The following is a 6,000-nucleotide window of genomic DNA, read 5'->3' on the forward strand; positions in this document are numbered from 1 at the left end:
CATGATCAACGTATTGCCCCCCCCCCCCCCCTCCGATCGATCGGGGCCTATCCGTTTTGGACTTTATTTTGGAACGTGGTAGATAGGGTAGTTGCAAACCCAAAACATCTCAACTCCTAGACCCCGGACTATAATGACTATTAGACCTACAAATTATTATCCATAAACTTTGTTGGTTTTTATTTTTTTTTATTTGAATGTTTTTTTTGTAATGGGTAGGAATCGTATTTAATTTTATCCATGATTGGGGTCAATAATTCTTTCAGTTTCTCCGCCATATAATCCGCTCATGACATCTTTCAAATCATATCACTTTTCTTTTACATTTTCCATTTCTTTCGGCCGCTCTTTTCTTTTCTTCTGCTTCCCCTCTCTCGATCCTCCTTCCGTAAATTCTTTACAGTAAAAAAGAAGTCTGATTTTTTTTACACATCCCTGATTACTATATGAACCTTACGTGAAAATAGTGTTTTGTGTTCTTTTCTAGCTCGTTTACCTGAAAACCTGTAAATTGGTTATTGATTTTCTTTATACAATTTATATGAAACCACAGCGTATATGAAGCATCCTTTACCTTCGATCTGGTATTGTTTATATTGGTTGGTTATATTCACGATTAAAAAAATGCATAAATATAAACAAAATAACATTACATAATCAAATAATAAAAAAAATATATATATAACAATTTTTTTTTTTTTTTTTTTTTATAATTCTGTTTTTATTATACAAATTGAAATATAACAGTAATGAAGCTTACAATGCATGTAATACAGAATCGTAGGGATAGACCCGTTTCAGATTGGCTATTGATAGCCAACCTGTTCTTCCCCGGGGTCCCTAAAAATAAATTAATTAAATTAGCATTACAATATGAAAATTTCTAATAAATACGAGTATAACAAATCAATATAAAACAAATGTAAAATAATATATCCTCATGATATCATTCATTTGGGGAAAATAATGAAAAATGAAATAGTGTAATTAGTCACACGTTATCAATCACGAAAGTTCCCTTTTCTGCTCGATCCAATCACTGAAACATTCAAATTCCATGGAACAATTAGTCATACATCATCACCACAACTATCACATAACAATACACTTAAATTCGTGTATTTTAAAACAAATTCTTGTGAATGAGCATAATTGTATTTCCGTCGATATTAAAAGGCCGTCTCTAACAGGGTATGACCCCCCCCCCCTTCCCATGTCGGGGTAAGGGGGAGAGGGGGAAAATAGAAGTGAGGATGGAAAAAGTGAGAAAGAAGAAAAGTGGAAGAAGGAAAGAAAAAAAATGAAAAGAAAAGAGGCTGTCGGACTGACGCCTACCAGAAAAATGATATAACTGTTGGGTCACGAAGGAATGTTCCATTACTCCGTGTATATATATGCTATACCGACAGTGATTAGAATATACTGTCACACAGGGCGGTTCTAATTAATTGCTTCATGTTCCGAGAGAGATTTGAATGTATATAGGTTTTAGGTCTAAATCGCCTTACAATCAAGCCCATTCTTTTTTACGTACAGTGATTAAAATTGCCCGGCCATATGTCCCAGTCGCCAAAATTGTTAGCTCGCGCTTCGCGCTCGCATCATTCAGACTGTTCCATTATCATCTTCACAAGTTTCTTACGTGTTGGGCAGCGCTTTTAATATATTCACTCTTATGTCAGTAAATTTAGTTCGCGCTACAAACAGCTTGTTCTTTATTGTTTTACAACGTCCAGTCATGATCAATTATATATTTAAAAAAAATATATTGTTGAGCATGATATACCCTTCGTATTCATTATTACAAGAAGTGCAAAAGGAATGTCTAGTTTTTATGTCTACATGTACAAAATAGCTTATTGTGCTTCGCGCTTGCAATTATTGTTTGATGAGGTACATATAATTTGATATTTACATTAAAAAAACCTGCTTAGAATGTCCAGTTGTCGGGCCATAATAATATTCAGCTCGCGCTATTCGCTCGCATTGTTTAATTTAATGTCCACCATGTCCACAGTGGCGTATCTAGAACAAACGAGGCCCGGGCAAGTGCTAAAATCGCACCCCTTTCAAAATATAGGTCTATTGTGTATATACTCTGCACTCGACCAGTCAAAATAAAACATAATATTCTAGTCCGGGTTTTTTTATCATGAAAATGATGCGTATCTAACGAAAACAACGTATGCGAGCGCTAAGCACGTGCCTATTATTTTCAGTATTAAGATCTTAAAAAGGAATATTCTAAGCACTTTTTGTAATAATTAACATGATGCATATCCAGACAATGAACGCATTCGCGAAGCGCGAGCCGAAAATTATTGATATTGAGACCTACAATCGGGACATATCGATGCTTGTCTAATTAAGCATTTCATGCAAGCACGAGGGGCGAGCTGAAAATTAATATTGAGGGGAAATCTTAATAATAATGATGATAATGATAATAATTATAATAATTATAATAACAATAATTGGTGGCTTCTTATATAGCGCACGCGTCCACCTTTCGGTGCTCATGGCGCTTGTAGAAAAATAAACACAACACCCAACAACAATAGAAAACGAAAAAGAATAGAATTTGAATTCTCCTGAATGTTAATGGGAGATCAAAATTTAGTTTTCACTGGGACTTGAATGTTTCTGTTGATGAAAATTTGGCGTAATTGGATAGGCAATCGATTCCATAGCTTTGGTCCTATAACAGAGAATGCATCCCCCCATTTGTGTTTGGTTCTGGTTGTCTGGAGCAATAGAGCATCAGAATGATGAGCGGAGACTGCGTGAAGGCTGATATTTTGAGATAGAGCTGCGGAGATATTTTGGGGAAGAGAGAATAAATTGAATAATAGTAAAATAATTTTGAAGGAGATTCTTTTATCAACAGGCAGCCAATGTAAGGATTGGCGAGATGGAGTCATACTTTTTAGTGTATGTTAGGAGACGGGCAGCAGAGTTTTGTAGACGTTGAAGTTTTGTCCAATCTTTTTGCGGGAGGTTAAAGAACAATGAGTTTGAAAAATCTAAACGGGAGGAAATCAAAGCATGGATAATTTTAGGGGCTTTTTGTAGGAATTCATGAAAAGGATACGTATCTCATCGGGGTAGGCCCTAATGTGAGCGCGAAGCGCGAGATGATATTTTGTATATCCTCACCTAAAAATGTATAATGGAGAGTTTTTATCTCCCTCATCAAAATCAGAGCGTGGTGAGAAGCCTTTACAAACCAGAAAATTATATTTCTGAACTGTTTGCAAGAATTAATGAAAAGAAAGGTATAAAAATAATGCAAACTCGTAGCTATAGATGAAAAGTTATGACATTTGAGTTTGAAAAACTATTTTTTTTTAGAAGGAGTGTTTGTTGGAATTCATGGAGAGAATATAAGTATATCACTAATTAAAAGTTGCACGAATATTCATCCCTGGGTAAAGACATGCAAGATTATTTTTTTACGTTGAAAAGTGCATTAATGGTACAGAGAACGGGGGTATTACCGTCAGCGGTATTCTTTTTTTCAGCGTCTTAATTCCTTTGCCTTTTCTATTCATTTTTTCCCTTTCTTTCTTTGCATATCTCCCGTTTTTGCACCACTGAAAGTAGCACCCGGGGCACGTGCCTCCATTGCCGCCCCGGCTAGATACGCCATGTAATAAAGTCCACTTATCATGTCGGAAGAAATATCAGCTTGCGCTCCGCGCTCTAATCGATTGTTGAGTTATATATATATATATATGTATAACATGTACATGTATAACTTCACACATTTATATATATATATATATATATATATATATATATATATATATATATATATATATATATATATATATAGCCATTCTGTTCATGGTTCCATTGCTTTTTATGTCTTGTTTTAGGTCTAAATCTAGGGGGAAAATCACCTCGCGTCTAATTCTCTAATATGACGTTTCTTCTTTAAATAAAAAACGGACTTGAACTTTCCAGTTTTTAGATCTGAATTTTAAAAAATAATAATCAGCTCGCGCTTCGCGCTCGCATTAATTGTTTGATTACATACTCATCCAGGTTATGATTTCAAAACGTGGTTAACATGTTCAGTTCTCAATAATACTCATATTGTACATGACAGAAAAAGTGCTTAGATTGTCCGAGTTTCGGGTGGAAAATTAGAATTTCTGTTCGCGCTTCATGCACGCTCGCATCATAAAGTTATGCTTATATATCCATCCAATTTATGGTTGAAAATGTGATTCGAATATACATTTTTTAGTCCCAGATATTGAAAATGTACAACTCGCTCTCGCATTTTATTGATTGGTGAGATTTGTATTACATGTACATTCATGAGTCACTGCAAAACGAATACTTTTGTAGGTGAGTATATTAAAAATTACTTCTGTGTTTCGCGCTCGCACGAATCTTTTCGTTAGATACGCATCTTCTTCATGATTACAATAACTGCCCAGAATATTCAATTCTCAGTTCTAAATAAAAATATACAATAAATTTAGCTTGCATGTGATATATTTAGACCTCATGAGATAAGGTAAGATAAGACTGTATTAGAACTTCGATCTTTAGTTAGGTCAAGCCCTCTAATATAAAATGAATAAATAAATAAATAATAACGTGAATAATGCCCCCCCCCCCCAAAAAAAAAAAAAAAAAAAAAAAAAAGATTTTGGCGGCCTTTCGGGAAAGTGTGAATGATAATTCCCACCCCTACCTTTAACTGATGAAAGCCTGTACTGCCCTGGGTATGGTGGAAGAAAATGTGACTGAGGAGAGAGTTGAACACTTCCAAGACTCATGGTCGTATAGCTGACGTCGGTACACGTTACCGATATACATTTGTAGAATCAAGGGCTATACCGACAAACATTTTGAACATTTACGATGGAGTGTAGCTCGTGAGCAAAAAATAAAATAATATAATCACTTTTTAAAATGAACACCACTTCTCCCCCCCCCCCTCTCCCTTGCATGGTTGTGGAAGTTCGTAGTGTTTTTCGTTTTCGCGGGGGAGGGGCTCAAATAAAGGATTATAGGTATGTTCGTTTTGATCACACGAATCAAGCAGTGATAATAATACATGGGCACCTTGAGCACCTAACAAGATGGACACGTGTGCTATATATATATTATATTATGTTATTACTATTATTATCATTACTTAGAACTTATACGCTACTCGCCCCTCCCACTTCCCTCGTCTCCATTTTTTTTTGAGGGGGCCGCAGGTATAGGCATAATCTATAGCGTTCCCGCTCCCCCTTTCAATAATTTTTTTTTTTTTTCATCGTCCATTCTGGAGATATATGATTTCATCTCTCCGATCCGCCTCGTCAGTGTGTAAATGCGCTAGCGTGAAGGGAGGGGGTCGCTAGCAACCAACCTCCAACCTTGGACAACACAAGAAATAGGAGAAAAAATAAAGGACATTTTAATATTAGAAACGAAAATGTCTGCTATGTTCTTGTTTGTCTTATCCCCTGTTTATATTCCATAATGATGTAATGATTTTCATTTCAAGATTTCAAAAATCACATGTTCAGACCCCCCATTCCTCCATGTCCAGGGTTGCACTTTGTGAATAAGAGAATTCAACCTGGTCACACGTCGTTTTATTTTCGTTTTCAGATCCTTTCATTTTACTTCTCTCTCCCAATTTTCTTTCTTTAGTCATGTTCGTTGTGTTGTAGAACAATAGAGTGGACTCTTTGACGTCGAAATAAGGTTACCAGACTAACGAAGGGAATGGGAAAGGTAGCGATAAATGGAAGCGAGGGGAAGGGGCACGCCCTCCTAAATTTTAGATAAGTGGGGTAGTTACCCCCTTAAAAAGGAAGAGGGAAAGAAAGAAAGAAAAAAGAAAAGAAAGGAAAAATGTGAAAATAAAAATAAGAAAAAGATGAATATCACATGTTTACTAAAACCAATAATACCAAAATAGCAGTTTTGACAAAGGAAAATACTTAAAATTTAAAGCAAAATAATCATACAATCAAAAATAAAAAG

The sequence above is a fragment of the Lytechinus pictus genome, chromosome 9 (genome assembly GCF_037042905.1).
Source record: "Lytechinus pictus isolate F3 Inbred chromosome 9, Lp3.0, whole genome shotgun sequence".
In the NCBI taxonomy this organism is placed as follows: Eukaryota; Metazoa; Echinodermata; class Echinoidea; order Temnopleuroida; family Toxopneustidae; genus Lytechinus; species Lytechinus pictus.